The sequence below is a fragment of the Rhododendron vialii genome, chromosome 5a, assembly GCF_030253575.1.
Source record: "Rhododendron vialii isolate Sample 1 chromosome 5a, ASM3025357v1".
Taxonomy (NCBI): domain Eukaryota; kingdom Viridiplantae; phylum Streptophyta; class Magnoliopsida; order Ericales; family Ericaceae; genus Rhododendron; species Rhododendron vialii.
Genome location: NC_080561.1, coordinates 23,702,202 through 23,719,327, shown reverse-complemented (window position 1 = coordinate 23,719,327; position 17,126 = coordinate 23,702,202). Strand labels below are relative to the sequence as shown.

Sequence of the window (17,126 nt, the reverse complement as noted above, 5' to 3'; positions counted from 1 at the left end):
TAGAGACTAGTGGCTTTGGGTTTTGGCTAAGGGCGGGTTATTTTCTGGCGAGCATTGGGACTTCGGATGAGAGTGTATTAGACTGGATGAAATGGGCATGGTGTGCAAAGTTGGGCCTCCTGTCGGATGCCGTCATCTCCGAATCGAGCCTCTTCTCGGTGCCTAGTTCTTCTGTAGTAGCTGTTTAACCTCCCCTCAATCTCGAGGTGCTATGTAGCTGCAATTATTCAGTGATGGTTCAACAATGGCTCATTATTTGACAATAGATATTTATCTTATTTCCTAGTCTAGTGGGATGTGCCAGGATATAGTTAGTTTTTGGTCATTTTCTATTCCTTTCATTTCATATCATACCTCATTGTGATATCTTTCCTTACAGATGGATAGTACAATGGGGTATGATATCAAAACACAATGCACGTTTGTTGCATACCTTATTCTATCCTACTCTCCATGCGGGTTGTGCATGGGTTATCGCACTTTTTTTCCTTCCTGAGATATGCCCCTTGTAGGCTGTACATTCGGTTAACCTATTTTAATTTCAAGCTAATTTACCAAAAAAAATACTATCATCAAAATACCAAGAAAGAACGAATATGACGGAGACACCCATTACCAAACAACATAGCACGAAACTTCTACATTCGAATGTATGCTTAACTGTAGTTCTAAGGTTTATAAGTCTCAGTGTTATTTAAGGTTTATAAGCCCTAATATCATATTCTAACCTATAATTGAAAAATCCAAGTCATTCATTAGCTGATTTGAATTCTATGGTATTCCAACCTTACTGCAAGCAATCTTTTTTTTTCCAATAAACTTGAAGGGAGTCCACCCAATTTTCGTAAGAGTAAATGGCAGTGTCCACCTTGTTTTGGTAAGAATAACATAGTTAGCAAAAAGGGAAAAACTATAACAGAGGGTGAGATTGGTGGATACCTTACATGCATCAAATATCAAGAAATTAGGACATCGGTGATTTCAAATCTGCAAGCAAAAAGAGGATTAGATGCGAGAGAATTGGATGTAGCACATTCAACTTACAAACCACACTCCCCCTAAGATTGAATCACTAAATTTTGAAAATATTGAAATATAAAACTGCAAAGACAGGATTAGATGCAAGTGAGTCCGGAAAAAAAGAACCCAATATGCAAAACAGGATTGTATAGATTAGAAAGTTAAAAAATGCGATTACCTGCAGATTTAGTGGCAACTTCGGTTGGTGGTGTCGCCTCGGAGTAACACAGAGAAACAGATGTGTGTGTGTGTGTGTGTATAAATACCTAAATACAACAAATACAACCATCTACATACCTAAAACACCATGCTCTTAGAACATAAAAACAAAAAACAAACAGTCATTCCTACTTTCAATCAATGTCATTCCCAAGTCTTGTAACTATCCATAAACCAAACCCTTCCCAATATTTTTTTCTCACTAGACTTGAAGAAAGTCCCCCACATTTCAATTATATTGTCCGAGTGTGCATTAATACAAAATATTATATTCCAAGATTGATTTTCTGTAACACTAAATACCTAAAAATAACAAACACTATCATATAGAACGAAAGAGAATGAATAAATACCAAAATACAACAAACACTATCATCTAAATACCAAAAGAGAACGAATATGACGGAGACACCCATTACTGAACAACATAGCACGAAAGTTCTGTATTCGAATGGGTGCTTGACTGTAATTCTAAGGTTTATGAGCCCCAGTGTTATTTAAGGTTTATGTTTTCTAAGTTTTATAAGCCCTAATATCATATTCTAACCTATAATTGCAAAACCAAATCACTGATTAGCTGATTAGAATTCTATGGTGTTCAAACCTTACTACAAGCAATCTTCTCTTTCCATTAAGCTTGAAGGGAGTCCACCCAATTTTCATAAGAGTAAATGGCAATGTCCACCCTGTTTTGATAAAAATAACATAGTTAGCAAATGGGGAAAAACTATAACAAATGGTGAGATTGGCGGATAGGATTAGATGCGAGGGAATTGGATGTAGCACATTCAACTTAGAAATCACAATCCCTCTATGATTGAAGCACTAAATTTGAAAAATATTAGAGTACATAACTGTAAAGACTGGATTAGATGCAAGTGAATCCGGAAAAAAAGAAACCAATACGCAACACAGAATTGTATAGATTATAAAGTTCAAAAATGCGATTACCTACAAATTTAGTGGCAACTTCGGTTGGTGGTGTCCCCTCGGGGTAACATAGAGAAATAGATGGTGAGATTGATGGGTGCATCCAGACACCAAGGTCCCTTGGAGCTCAAGCGCTGAAGCATGCATGGCACCTGATTTAAGTAAGGGTTGCAGAGATCATTTAAAACTATTAATAAAAAGCAAAATTATCAACTTAAGAAAAGTATTCCTATAATTCTACCAATCAATAAATATAACATTAAAACATATAACTAACCAAGTACTAACAAAATCATGTGAAACAATTTTATGTAACCATAGGTCTTTTGTATGTATATTCTGAAGAATGTTGGGCCAAGTACTCAAACATCCGAATGTCTGTTGGGTTCTAGGCTCAAGGCACAAGGCAAGGCGTGGGCCTTGTTGAAGTGAGGAGCACTTAGGCAAGAAAAAATAGCCCAGAATAAAAAGCATAAATCAATTCTTCAAATAATGAACACTACGACAATGAAGTTAGTGTACCATGTAATATATCTATAAAATCAAATAGGCAACAATTCTTGCATAGAGAACTAAAACGTCAAATTCATTTAAAGACAATCGTCCGAGACTTGAAATAGAGGCTGATAGAGATCACTCGGTTCGAGTTGTTCGATTGAGAGATGAAACATGGACGCGGTGAAGTGATGAGTTAGGATCATTTAGCCCTTGGGTTAAGAGCTCAGTTACATTTAGCCCTTGGGCTAAGAGCTCAGTTACATTTTTGTCGTTTAGAATTAAATTTGGTGCATTTGAAAGAGTCTCACCAGGCGCATCTTCCAAAAGGCATGCGCCTTGGTTGCCTAGGCCTTGCCTTCGTCAAATTGCCTTGCCTGATGACCCAGGCGCCAAGAGTGAGCCTTGAGCCGCCTTGCGCGCCGAAGGGCGCCTTTCGCAACTATGCGAATTCCTAAGACAGAAAAATACCTCAAATTCACTCATTTCCTTTTCCTCCTGATCGTCAGAAATTTCTGTCACAGTTGCCAAATTCTTCTTTTGTACTAGGAGCTTTCTTCCCAGCCTGTGCTTCGTGCACTTCAGTTTCCATGCCTGCACGTAAAATTTATAAGGAACAAAAATCCACAGTCCTCCCTCCAACTGTTTCTTACACTTACCGAAATTTCTACCAGAGAAAGCTATCCCTTCATCATATTACACCTACACTGCTTCAATTTTGATCATGGGTATAGTTTACTGAAACTTTTATCAGACTTAGGGTGTGCATTCCTTCTTGTTATAAAGTGATGATACTTGCTGAACCTTGACTAAATATAAAGTGATTCTTAACCTCGTGGAATAAGTAGAAACAATTGACTAGGCTTAGAAGATAGAATTACCTTCAGAGTGATCAGGAGAAGATTCGAGGTTGTAAGCAGCAAGTCAGTCTTTTGGTTCAAGAACCTCATCATCATCTTCATCTCTCAAAATCAAGGACGGCTTCTCCTGCTGAGTTGTAGAATAATAACAGAAGTGTATAACACTTGCAGCAGAAGAGAAAATGGGATGTAATCAAGTAATAGCACAGCCCAGTTGTGTAATCAAGTGCTAAGCTTTCTAGCTGGGGCCTTCTTTGGACCTACTCTGCCTTTTGGTTTTGCAGCTTTTGGAACGTTATCTACAAAAGACGAGGGAATCCAATTTAATGGTTATCAAAAAAGCAAGGCCAACATGAAAAATGACTCGAAACTCACTTGTTTCCATTGTAGAACTACTTGTTGTTTCCATTGCTTCTGAAACAGTTTTTGTATCGTCGGTCTTCTTATTATTATTCTTCCGTGGGTTACCCTGCTTTTCATCTCATTTCTTGCCGCCTCTGCCTGAACATCGGTTTTATCTTGTTCCTGAACCATAGATTCATATCACTTCAATGGCATCAAGAGAAATGGTTATGAAAAAAGAAAAAGAAGGATCCATAGACTCATACATCAAGTTCTCTCTCCAGAGCATCAAGATCTTTAATCCACAAAGACTTTGGAGTTGCCTTGCTCAACTCATCAACCTCTCCACTGAGTTTATCCCTATCTGCACATAATTCCTGAACCTTCTCAAGTGTCCAGGTTCCATTGGCCATTGATAGTAAGTACTCGTAATCACTAGCCCTAACTCCTTTGGATCCAGCCACCACCTCTGCCTTCAGCTTCTTCTGCATCGTCAGTTGCCCCGGCAACTGTTGCGTCCACATTTTTTGTTTTCTTGGGGAAAGGAGTAAACCCTTTATCCCTCAGCTCAATAAACAGCCTTGCTCTCTTCCTGTTGCTCACAATGATATCTCCTTTCACAACCCCAAGTAGGAACCTAACCTTGTTGTCCAGTTTCAACAACTCCATTTCAAGATTGTCCAGTAAGACTTTCTGTACAAGACAAACAATGGGTTACATGTGAATAGCTAAGAAGTAGCAGATTTGCACATTTAGGTTTTTGTGAACCAGCTTACCTTTCTCTTCTCATAGAATTCAAGCCTTATGTGAAAGAAATCCTCAAGAACTGCAAAAGGTGAGAAGTGAATAGATAATAACCAGAAAACTTGATACATGATAAGATTAATGTAAACCATGCATCTTATCAGTAAAAATCTTACTTTGTTCAGGATTATCATATTTCTTAATCAAGCCTTTTGCGTCAAAGAGGTGCATGTTGCTAGTACTGATTGTAGTGATGAGTTTAATTTCTTCAGCAAGCCCTCTTGCTTGGCCACCGTCATGTTCTCCCCAGATAAAATAACTTCAAAATGGACAGTGGTGTCATCATTATGCTCTCTATAATCCTGCAACCAATTTCAGCATCCATATGAGAACTGGAACTCATCCAGACCACCACAATCTTGTGATACTAAATATCAGATCATCTACCTTGATAACAGGATCTTTGATTTTATCATTCCCCGTCATTATTGATTCCAGAAATTCCTTGTAATCTTGAGTCCATCGTTGGATTGGCAGCTCTGAAATCCTGAGTGTGGTATCATTGACTTCCTCTAAAACTCCAGGGATAGTGTAACTAACACCAGATTCTTTGGTGGTTGTTTTCTCAGTCGTTCTTCTGAACCCTTTGTACCATAGATCCATAACTTCCATTGGCTCACCATTTAATAAATGTCTCACATTAGCAACTATATCCCTTGGACTATAATTCGAAATATAGGAGCTCCATCCTGTCCCAATTCCATCACTTCCAAACAACATGCCAAACAACTTCATCGTAATATAAATTGTTTACTACTAATCAAAAAACATACCAAGTAGGTTCACTAGATTGCCCATCTTCATTCAAGTAGTCAAGAAGGATCTCGTCATCCTTGGGGAACAGGAATCTCGTAATAGGAGAAAGGCGAGTTTATATGAACCTAGCACTCTCATGATATTCGCCTCCCTGATTAGAAACAAGTTATACATTCAAGACTATGAACTTGGTGTAAAAAAAAACCCAAACAAAACAATCCCAGCATGCCTGTTACGATCTGATTGTCTAGAAGTAAAATACCATACAAAGGAAAATTTGAGGATGTATGAGATGGCAATGCAAAGAATGGTTGAGGCTGCAATATGCTATGTGCCAAAATTGACTTACAGAGATTTCAAATGCTAGTCATCTTGCGACATCTGATGAAAATTATTTCCCAAAATATTTTGACATTTTCCATCATTGAGTGCGAACAAACATTAGATAATGAGGAAAATATTTTTGAAGCAAATATTTGACGTTAACAAATGGAGCCTAAGAGACAAGATTTTGTTGATCTCACCTGATGACGAGTGCCAAACTGGCCATTGGGTTGGAGAAGGTTTATGTTGTTACTGCCCACATAATCCTGTGCCATACCAATAATGGTACTAGCAAGACTTTGCTCCCCATGATGGTAAGCCGAATGCTTAACAAAGTTGCGCTTGAAAGAACAGAAAAGGATCTTCCTTTGTCCTGGTTTCAAACCATCAACCATCGAAGGTATTGACTGCTGAAGATTTGCCATTGAAAACAGTATAAGCTCCTTGTTGACAAAGTCACTGTACTTAATGAGCTTCTCCTTCTGATCAAGGTAAGTACCAGGCTGCAACCACAAAGACGAAGAAAGTGTTGTCGCCATTAGAAAAAAGAACATTTGCAAAATAAAAGAGAACTTGCAAATTTGTGGAATATATTATATAACTTCAAACCTCAAAGTGTCGGAGCCAATTCTTTATTGCTTCAATTTTCTTCTTGCTGAAGGCAAGCTCAATTGCTTCCCCATCTTTTTTTTTTTGGATAAAACAGCTTGAAAATAAAAAGGGGCTAACCGGATATACAGCCTTACAAGGGGCATACCCCAGGAGGAAAACAAAAGAAACAAAGATTGAGAAAAATGAAATTTAAGCCAAGTGGCTACATGAAGTGGATATTATAGTTTAGATGGAGACAAAACAAGTGACTTCCTAACCATCTACAAAAGGGAGAAAACACCATTCCAATATCTGCCAATAGGAGCAATCTGGAGTAATGAGCAGCAAGAAGTAGAACCACCATCGACTGACGACTGCTACAATAGCCACAGCAACCTGTGATCCGGACTGAACTGGACAATAATGAAGCATCAGCAACTGCCATCAGTGACACCATAGCAGCAGTAGGCTAATTATGTACAAAAAAACATGGCAGCAAGTGGTAGTAAAACCATAGCAGCAGCTGGTCTAGCAAAACCATAGCAGAGCAGTCAGACTGGACAGCAGCAGCGTTTCAGCTAAGTAAGAACCATGTCCGAAATGAAAAAACAGCAGGAACAGCAGAACAACAGTAACAGTAACAGTAGCAGCAAAACAGCAATAAATGGTTTCTCTGTAGGTTAACAAATTTCATGTCATTACAACCATACCAGGCAATTAGCACTGAACAGATTTCAACACAGCCAGACAGCAACATCCATGACAGGTTGGACAGAAGCAACCACACCTCTGTTCAGATCCAGGTTTCCAATGTCCATTCCACCACTCTAATGGGGAATTGAAGTTCAAGCTGCTTGCACATAGAAGTTCAGAAGTTCAGTTTGAGAACCTCAAATTAGTTATGCAGTTGAACTGTCCTCTATTGCTGAATATTCTGTTGCTGAATGTTCTATTGGCTGCGATTGGATTGCCTTTGTATAGTTGAATGCAAGTCTGCTGTCAAGCTAGTACATGAAGTGTAGATCCCGGAAATCCATGGGGGCTGTACCTTGGAGCTTTTGGCCTCCCAAGTTCATTATAAATCCAAGATCATTCCATCATTCTCATGTGGAGTTCAGATTGAGCCATTCAGAAGTTCAAGAAGTTAGGTGGCCTGTATTCACATATTCTAGCTTATATATGGTTGTAATCCAATAGTATGTAATATCAGGTTGCACTATGTGTAATCTTTTTCCCATCTGTTTCGTAGGGATACGAAACAGTTGTTTCATTTACTTCTAGTCCTATGTTGCCGTTTGGTGTAGGCAATCTTTGTCTTTATGTTTTTTTTTTTTTTTTTTTTTTTGTTTTGTTCCTCCTGGAGTATGCCCCTTGTAGGTTGAATATTCGGTTAACCTTTTTTAATTTCAAGCTGTTTCACCCAAAAAAAAAAAAAAAGAGAACACAGTTATATAGTGTCCAACTATGAAGAGAACACACTCACTGTAGCAGATTGCAGCAATGCAAAACATGTACAGCCAAGTAACATTCAAAGAACAACAAGATCATCATGGCTCTTGGTAAGTTTAGTGCTCACCTTCTACTCCCTTGTTATCTCACAACTTCACCTCTCTTTTTCAATACCAAAAGCAGGGTTCCTTCTACTCCCTCCACTGATCCTCACATAATTCCCCCACTAATTATTACCTCCTCTCACAAGGAATGTTGGGGATCAAGCACACATCTCACATGGGAAACACACATTATGGTAAGAACACTCAAATGCCAGAAAGTACTATGTGAGCCTGCAGGGATTAAGATAACTTACCTGAGTATTTAGAAGTGTTAGGAGCCCAATGTATTTGCTTTGAATAATTTGGCAGCTGAAAGCTTTGCTGTGTCAGTCTTTTGAGTGATGCCTTGCTGAACCATGTTTGGACCCTACTCTCTTCTGGATCTGTGAATCCAACATCTGAAAATGAAGGCTTATAATATCAAGGGATATAGCATTGAAGCTGCACCCCTTGACCAGTGACCTGCAAATGTAACCACGTGAGTAGAAGCCACTTTCCATGCTAACAAGTAATAGTTTAATTATGAATGTTCCACATAGAGAGTAAAGGAGAAGGTCCCTTGAATTTGGATAGGGATAACAACCTACACCTCACTTCATTGGAAATTTTGTTAGCAACCACTCCTGAAGGGCAACTAAGATTCTGGAACTTTCCATAATTCCTCTCTAGCCATAACTGGTGCACGTAGATTGTGAAAACAAGTTTAGCAATTGTGATGGCCAAAGATTTACCCTGTAAAGTGGACAACCTACTCACCCACTGCTGCCAGGATGCAAGCCCTGCCATATGAGGGGTCTTAGGGGAAAGAACTCCCCTAATCTGCGTAGCCATAGGGCACTTAAAGAACAGGTGATCACGGGATTCTACACCCAAACACAGACTACAAATGGAGGTGGATTTCATGCCAAACATAACCAATCTATCTTCTGTAGATAACCTATTAAGAATGGCCATCCAAGAAATCACACTGCACCTAGGTATATGACCAGAAAACCATACCACTTTATACCAAGTGACTTCAGGAAAATGTATCCTCAAATGATCCCATAGGAATGATATGGTGAATTTACCAGATGCATTAAGAGTCCAAGTACATCTATCCCCAATGGATTCATTAATGGGGACGGCATGTAACTCAGATCTCACTTCATTGAGATCAGGTGATTGGGTCATTGGGAAGGCCCATTGATTGTTCATAATGATAGCCTTCACAGTGGCATATCCTTGAGAAGCCCTGAATCATAAACAATTATAGGCCCAAACCTAGGCAAAAAGCGGCCAAGAGGAAGCCAGTTGTCAAACCACAAGGAGGTTGTTAGGCCATCTTCAATTTTATACTTGATGTGGGGCTGAATGAGGGGTCTGAGATTAAGGATTTTCCTCCAAACCCAGGAGGGGTCACTTGGAATTTTAACACTCCAAAAACTTTTACCCTTAAGTAAGTAAGACTTAACCCATTGGCACCACATAGATTGCTCCCCTCCAGAGACAAGGAACCAAATGTGCTTGGCTACAACAGCCTTGTTCCAAGTCTCCAGAGATTTAAAAGCCCAAACCACCTTCTTTAACAGGAGAACAAAGATGATCCCAAGAAACCTTTGCCCTTGTCTTCTGAAGGTCAGGACCAGGACAAAAAAAAAGCCCTAAGAATGGATTCAACCTCTTTGATTACCCTTTTAGGGATAATAAAGAGGGATGACCAGTAGGTTTGCATTGAAAACAAAATTGATTTTATTAGTTGAATTCTGCCAGCATAAGACAAATACCTATGTGTCCATGATTTAGTCTTGGCTAAAATCCTGTCAACCATGACCTTACAGTCAATGTGCTTGAGTCTGGTGGACAGAAGAGGAACCCCCAAGTACCTTATAGGTAAGGTCCCCTCCTGGAAACCTAGAATAGTCAAAATGGCTGCTTTTGTGGAAGAATTGACACCAGAGAAGAAAATGTATGTTACTCTTAGCAGGACTAGGAGAAATTCCAGACAGATTCTCAAATTCAGCCAGAGAATTTTTAATGTGAGCAATGGAGCTCACCTCACCTTTGCAGGTCATCTGCAAAGCAAAGATTGACAAGTTTGGTGGAGCCACATTTCCAATGGAACTTAAAGTCGGGAAGGAGAGACTTTTCTTTAAGGATACAAGTCAATACCTCCATGACTATCACAAATAAGTAAGAAGACAAAGGATCACTTTGTCTTAAACCTTTCTGGCCAGGAATGTATCCTACTGCCTCCCCATTAAAGCACAAGGAGTAATTAGTTGTGGAGACACAAGCTTTCAACCATTGGATCATCTTAGGATGGAAATTCATGGAGGCAAGGACGTCCCACAGGAAATCTCATCTGACATTGTCATATGCCTTCATAATATCTACCTTCATTGCACACCTAGGGGATGATGAATGTTTATGGTAACCCCTCATTAACTCCTGAGTAAGGAAGATGTTATCAGCTATCCTCCTACCTTGGACAAATCCAGATTGGGCAGGATCAATGAGGGATGGAAGGACAGGTTTGACTTTGTTAGCTAGTATTTTAGCTATGCATTTGTAGATCACATTACAGCATGAGATAGGCCTGTAGTCCCCTACCTTAGAAGGATTGGGGACTCTAGGTACCAAGGCAACTAGTGTAGCATTAGCTCTCTTCAGAATCTGACCAGACCTCAGCTTAACAGCTGAGGTCACCTCATGGCCTATCATAGGCCAAGCTTTGTGGAAGAATGCAGCATTGTAACCATCAGGACCAGGTGCTTTTTGAGGATTAAGAGACCAGAAAGTGTCCTTGATCTCTGTCAGTAACTTCCATCACCATCTCCAAACTTTGGGAAACGGAAAGTTTCCTGGTGATGAGTTGTTGCACTCTTAAGGATCCAGAGTAAGTACTCAGATGTTTGGTACCTAACAAGTTGGTGTAATAGTTAATGAAAGTGTTCTTAACCAACTCAATGTCCTGGGTGACAGATCCATCCTCAAGAACCAAGCTAGAAATTCTGTTCCTGTTTCTTGAATTGCTGATGGTTTTGAAGAAAAATGAGGAACATTGATCCCCTAACTTTAACAACTGAATCCTTGATTTTTGCTTGGCAAAGCTTTCTTCTGCTCTAGCATAAACCAGGTACGGCTTACACAGTTCCCTTTCATTGACTTGTTAAGAGGGATCACTGGGATCAGAGCCTAGCTCTTTTGGATGGCTTCCAATTGCTGTCTATAGGAGGCCACCCTTGTAGACAGATCACTGAACTCATTAGTATTTAGGTGTTTAAGGTCCTCCTGCAAGTACTTAAGTTTCTCACAGACACAAAACATTGGATTACCAATGATTACCTTCCTCCAAACCTTCTGCACAGTGTCAAGGAACTTAGGGTGTTCAGCCAAAAAGTTAAAGAATCTGAAAGGCCTTTTCTTTGGAGGTGAAGCAGCTGTTAGAAACACAACAGCAGGGAAGTGATCAGACACTCCAAGGCTGAGAAAGTGAGCATTGGACCAACAGAAATCTTTGATCCAACATTCATTGACAAGAACCCTATCAATCTAGGTGCTAATGTGAGCATCTCCTAGTTGCTTATTAGACCAAGTGTATTTGGCAACCAGAGTATCTAAGATCCACTAGTTCAGTTGAATGGAGGCAATAATTAAACTCCTCCATCCAGGGCAACCAGGTTCTATCCCCACCTACTTTCTCCATGGGAGACTTTAAGGCATTGAAATCCCCTAATACCACCCAAGGAGTAGCAACACAGAGTTGCTGTAAGGCTGCCCAAAGCTGTTGCCTATCAAGGTAGCAAGAAGCACCATAGACAAAGGTGGCATCAAAAGAGTATTGGCCATCACAAGATTGCACTTTACAATGGATAAACTAACTGGATTGGTATAATACTTGTACATTAAATACTGAAGGGTTCCAGCAAATCAATATTCTCCCCATAGGAGAACTGGAATGGTTGCTAACAAAATTCCATTGAGGGAGCATAGTTTTGACAATTTTAAAAACCTTGGGCTCTTTTATTTCATGTTCAATGAATCCAACTAGGGACAATTTCTTATTGGAAACCCATTTTTTTGCCTCCCTCTGCTTGAGAGGGTCATTAAGACCCCTCAAATTCCAAATTCCAAAATGTATAGGTGAACAATCCATAAAACCAAACTAAATATAACCACAGTTTCAAATCAGCATGAATGAGAGTGAAATGCAAAGAGCACTGATATAACTCTATGTGGACAAAAACACAAGAACATTAGATTACTTCCCTGATCTGTGGGAAGAGCCCCAGCTCTTCTGCTTCCCTCTCAGCCCTGCTTTGGAAGAGCCTCCCATCAGCAGCTTGATGTCAGGAACACCAGGATCAGGAGGTTCTTGAACTCCCAGTTTTGCAGCAACTTTGGCAGCTTTTTTAGCTGCAGATCTGGAAATTGGAGCTGCTATGGTAGGTGTAACCTCCTGAACTGTTGATTCCTTACTATTGCTAATCTGCTCTTCTAAACTGTGATGACTGCTGACAGCTTGCTTTGGGGCTTCTTGTTGCTCAACAGGAATACCAAGGCTTTTGAGATTGGTGGAAGGACAGTGAGAGGATGTTCCATTTTGAGGCTGGATCAAGGTTACCTGAGAACTGCTCACAACACCTTCAGGCATCTTTTCCAATTCACCTTCAGAATCAGTAGGTACTTCAACTTGAGGGCAATCTGTAGCATGCTTCCCCATCTTGTTGATCTTCCCAGATGAAGTTTTTCCTGTGGCTTTCAAGAACATTGAAGAATTCCTTCCCTTCCTTTGATGTACTAGTTCTCAACCCCTGTCACGAAAACAACTATCTTAGGAAATGTACAGTATCAAATCTAACAATTCGAACAGAAATACCAAGTGATCTATTGGGTTCCTTACAGGAAAAATGAACAGACAAAAATAGTAGTATAGTAACCTACAAAAATGGGGCACTCAGTTCCACTTGTTAGTTGGTTCCCTACTATGAGCTCATACAAACCTTATAGTATTTAATAGACCAACCACTGGCACTGCCTCCCAAACTTCCCCTCCATGATTCATACTCAGGCATGGAATAAAAGGATAAAACCTTCCCATTTCTATGAGTAGCCTGCACAAGAATGAATTGTAGAGGATATTAGAAAACGTTCCTTTCAATACCACTTATACAGTAACAGAACAAAGCTCAGAGTTGTTAAAAATGAATACAGACCTTCATCATGATAGGTGTAATGAACTCTATTAAGAATGAAGGAATTTTTAGCAGCGAAGGCCTGAAAGAGTGAATGAAATTTATTAACAACCCTTTAATATGTGATCCATCATGGTCCTGTCAAAGCATAAGAAAATAACTTCGTTAAGCACTGAAAGCAAGACAGACAAAACAAAATAACAAAATAAAGAAGTCTGTCAAACCTGATCAGTCATGATCATCAAATAACCATAGCTTGATGTTTTGAATTTCTGCGTTCTCCATGATCTGTTTATGGCTTGCTTCCCTGGCATTGAGCAATTTACCTCTCAAGGGGAACACCCCATAATAATTTCGACCCACAACAGAAATTCCAGCCATCTGTACAGATTGAAAAACTTTTGACATCTACTCTAAAACAAAAATCAAAGGTAGCTGAGTTGGCTTCCAACAAGTTCACGTAACAAAACAACTAACTTACCGCAAGGGCCTTGGCTGAATCTCCTTCTGTCAAAATCCAGGTACACCTATAAGAGTACTTCCCTCCAGCATCGTTAGCATCTTATAACTTAGTAATCCCAGTGATTCTCTGTCTCTTTGTCCCATCAGTTTTCTTGAGATCTTTGCTCTGCTTAAAATCTGCCCAGGACAAGAGACTCTCCACTACCACATACTTGGCAACTGCAAAAGGATTGACCCAGAAAGCATCAAAATCAAAGCAACTTTGTAAAAGGAATACACAGTTGATCTTTCAAATAAACTGACGATGCCACAGACCTTTCTTTAGGAACTCCTGTGAGAGTTCACATTTCAACCCGAAACTGCTCTGGCGAATTGTCAAAGTCTCTTTGGTTTGAGAATCAAAAGCAGGGTTGTCAATAAGAGCGTTAACCAAAACCCAAAGATGGTTCTTCACCATGTGGGCTTTGAGATTAGCATTCTTGTTCTTCTTATTTACAATACTCATTACATGGTTTGTAATCTGGTTTGTGATATAGTCAACATGAGTCCTGCCCTTGATTGTCGCAATGCTGTTGACAAAGCTGACCTGTTTAAGGCGTCAATATGTCCGAACAAAACAAGAAAGTTTCATCAATAGACTGTATGTTATGTCCCAATACTTAAATCCCAATACTTCGGAAAAAAACCATCTAAGTTATAACCGATTGTGTATCACGCCATAATAAAAACATAAATTCCACTTGAAACACTATCAGTAGTCAGTATCTGCTGAAACTGCCCTTCGCTAAGACTCACAAAAATCGTTAACCTTTTCAGCAATCCTGATGGATTTAAAGAAAATTTGATGAGCGCTATGATTATTGTTATCAAAATAAAATTGCTCAACTGAAGATTCAGACAAGGACCTTGGAAGGGGATCAGGTCTGGCTTTGGAGGCAGATTGAAGATAGAGATTAACATAGTCCAGGAAAGATTTTACTGGTACATGTTGCCCATTAAGCTCAACCTTAACTGTTTTTCCAAGGCATCCTGCTATGTCACTCGCTTTTTCATCAGGGCAACAACATCATCTTCAAGATGGGTCATGTTGAATTTTGCTAAGTCAGGCTTAAATGAAACCTTGGTCCAATTTTCGCCCCCCTTGCACTTTGTTATGATGGGCTCTGATTTCTTTCCCATGTTGTTAGAGAACAACTTCATCGCAGTGGGAAAAAATAGCCCAGTAAGAAGCGTGGATGCTTTAAAGAAACATGATGTACAGTCTAAGTAAGTGAAAAAATAATTAAAATGGCTGATAAAAACAATAATTAAAAGGGATTATCAGTCACAATAATACATGAGCATGCTTGTGAATGATGCCATGGTACAGATAAATTTTTTGGGAATGGGAACGCTTGGCTTAGATGGCTTCTACAGACTACAATATTTGGTCATGAGAGAGGCAAATGTAATGAATTATTGGTTCTCTTTCTCTTAGCTACATTTTTTCCACGGACCAAACAAAGCACTTGATGCATCTATTGTAGAAACTGATAGAATTAGGAAAAAATCTCAAATGAAGGTTAAGTCATCCTCTACATTTGTCACTCATAACAGATATGACACAACAACTGCTTTAGACGCATTAGAGCAAGATACCAAAGCGAGTAGCTGGAAAGTTTTATCAAGAAAAATGAAGTGTGAAGTCAGGGTAACTGTAAATCTGTCAAGAGAGGGGTTGTATCCTATACTTCCCAAAACAAGAAATCCCATACCACCAGATGCCAAAAAAAAAAAAAACCCAAGCTAATGACGATCAGACATGAAGAAACATTGTCACATCATAATGCACAAAATAATACCTAAGTCGTGAAATTCCCTAAATCTGCAAATTGTGTAACGAAAACCCTAATTTGATTCTAACAATTCAAGAACAGAAACCTGAGGAAAATCTCTAACCGCGATTAGAACATCCAGCAAACCATATAGCCAATAATTGTGTAAACATGGTAGATAACTAGCAGTCATCCGATCACAATCAAACTATGGCAAATGAACTCTAAGTAACCAGATACTGAAGAATTTACAAAGAAACCCTAGTTGTCAATGACTGATAACGAACCAAGATTGACAACGTCAAAATAAACCTAGGTCTTGAAAAATGCCCCATAAATCCATTTACATGTCATCCATACATGCAAAACCCTCAACAACCTGTAATCCCAAGATCAGAATTCAATTGTAAAGCCATAGTTGTTTCTACAATCAAAAAGCAGAAAATAAGGTCTTGAAAAATGCCCCATATATCCATTTACATGTCTACCTACCATACAATTAAAAAACCCTCAATAAACCCTAATTCCAAGATCACTACAACCGTAAAGCCCTATATGTTTTTACAATAAAAATGCAGGACATAAGAAACCTAGGTCTTGAAAAATGCCTCCATAAATCCGTTAAATGTCTACCATACAACCAAAACCCTAAATAAACTCTAATTCCAACATTACTAAAATTGTAAAGCCCTAGATGTTTAGTCAATCAAAATGAAGAAAATAAGAAACCCTAATTCCAACATGTGAACTCTGTCGAGAAAATATCAAATAGAGATCTATTCATTATATATAAACAAAAAGTGGTATGTCAATCCATAACAGATCATTTCATCTACAACTGGTGTCGACGATTTTTCATATATAAACAAAAAGTGGTAACCCTCAAGAAACCCTAATTCGAACATCATAAGACAAAAAAAACTTGCAAACCCTAACAAGATCTTTGTACCTGCTTGTACTTCTTCTGTCGCTTCCCATCGGGCGTTTCGATCACGAACTCGGTCGAGAAAATATTCGTAAGCTTCGCGCCGTACCCGTTCCTCCCACCGGTAGTCTTCTTCTCGTTGTCATTGTAATTACTGCTCGTCAAAAGATGCCCGAAAATCAACTCCGGCTCATAAACCTCTTCCTCCTGATGAACCTCGACCGGGACCGTCGCCACTGTTGTACACGCTCACCAGGTTCTGCTCCACGTCGATCGTGACCCTGACGGCGTCCATGGACGGGTCCCGCTGCTTGTTGTCGGCGGCGTTGATGAGGATCTCGTCGAAGATCTTGTAGAGGCCGGGGACGTAGGTGATGGGTCGGTGGACCATCTCGTTGTTGTTGTCGATGGAGCCGATGTAGGTGTCGGGGCGGAGGAGGATGTGCTCGAGCTGGGTTTTCTTTTGGTAGGTTTCTTCGATGGTTTTTCCGGGAGGGGGTATGGAGGCGGCGACGTTGGCGTTGGAGCTGGTTTGTAAGGGGAGCTTTTTGGCTGCGGCCATTGAGAGAGAGAGAGAGCGAGACAAGATGGTGTCTTGGATCCTAGAGAGAGAGAGCGCTCAGAGAGGGGAGGGGAGAATGCGGGGTGTTGTGGAGATGAATATGAAGAGGAAGAGAGGTTAACGGTCGGGTTGTGATTTGATTTGAACTGGGCAGGATTTCAAACGGCGGAACAGGATGGGGTTTCGGTGATCGGAAGGTGGAAGTTTTTTTCTTTTTTTTTTTGATCTGCAAGGGTTTTTTTTTTTTTTCGAAGATGTCAATGTATTCTATTAAGAGCATCTCCAATCCACC

General features: G+C 39.7%; 1 pseudogene; it reads right to left on the bottom strand.

Moving 5' to 3' along the window:
- Positions 1-325: 325 nt before the first annotated feature.
- LOC131326753 (DNA topoisomerase 2-like) lies at positions 326-16,925 on the bottom strand (annotated as a pseudogene).
- Between the last annotated feature and the right edge of the window lie 201 nt (positions 16,926-17,126).